The sequence below is a fragment of the Penaeus monodon genome, chromosome 19 (assembly GCF_015228065.2).
Source record: "Penaeus monodon isolate SGIC_2016 chromosome 19, NSTDA_Pmon_1, whole genome shotgun sequence".
Lineage (NCBI taxonomy): Eukaryota > Metazoa > Arthropoda > Malacostraca > Decapoda > Penaeidae > Penaeus > Penaeus monodon.
In genome coordinates this window covers 40880256-40881354 of record NC_051404.1, presented here as the reverse complement: position 1 = coordinate 40881354, position 1099 = coordinate 40880256, and the positions used below count along the sequence as shown (strand labels likewise).

Here is a 1099-nt window from a genome sequence, read left to right as displayed (position 1 = left end):
GCAGGGTGTACAAAATGCCCTTCACTAATTAAAGTCCCCGCCCAGCTGAGAATCCTCGTCCTCTTGCAATTCTTATTCCTTTCCATCTCTCTTCTCATTCCTTTCCGTCTTTACCTATTGCTTTATTCTGTTTCATTTTCTCACTTGTCCTCACACGTTGTCTAATATCTACCACCGTCTATCAACTCTATTAGCCGATAGAGATAGACAGGTTAACGAGTTAACATTTTGCACTGGCTGTAGACAACCTGTAGTTAGCAAGAATTGAACACCGAACACCCTTCCCCTTCCCTCACTCCCTTTAAGCCGTTACACCAACGTGGTGCTCATACAATTAGCATATTCTCTTAGTACATACCTCACAAAGTACACTCAACCCTTTCCGGCATTGCTATGTAGTTTTAAGTGTCACTTTAGTGTAATGCACAGTCATGCAGAATTAACAATTACTTGAGGTCCCTTTTGCGTGAAGTATTTTTGGAAGTACGTAATTCTAACATCTTGCAACACCCTGCATGAGGTGTGGAAATATACTTGGCCTTTGATTTAACATTTAGCACTCACGCAGTATGCTCGAAGACAGATTGCTTCTCCTTATTTGATCTTGACTCACCAAGAGCACACCTCCCTCTTTCTCTCTTTCTGTCGAGCACGTGCTGTCGTCTGCGCTGTTTACATGAGTCATTCCATGGGTTGATCTCGTGTAAACAGCTGATTCCTCCATCTGACACCGACAGCCACAACCGCAGATTCTCCTTTGGTCATCGAATGGGGTTTTCCATCTCAGTCGGAGATCTAAAAGGGAGCGAATCTTTTCGAGAGATGAGAAGTTGATTCGGAATGGAGAGGAGGCTTGTGTTGATGTGTCTGGCGCACTCTAGCTGCCATTGGCTCTCCCACAAGGCCGCGTGTGTGCTTGTGGCTCGTGCACATCGCCTTGCAGGATACGAGCCAATCAGCGTCGGGGTCTGCCGTCGCCAGCCGTCTTCATCAGCGCCGACATCATAACCTCCATTCGGGTCAAGATTTCATTTCGCGATAACGCTCGTCGTGTGTTGGTTGGTCGCGCGTCAGATGGAGACAGCGGGCAGAGCACTTC

The 1099-nt window shown here is 47.0% G+C and overlaps 1 protein-coding gene across 1 annotated transcript in view; it reads left to right on the top strand.

Annotated features, from left to right (window-relative positions):
- The window catches only part of LOC119585239 (putative uncharacterized protein MYH16), a gene marked incomplete at its 5' end in the record, with an annotated part of 81296 nt that overhangs the window by 31679 nt on the left and 48518 nt on the right, over positions 1 to 1099 (top strand).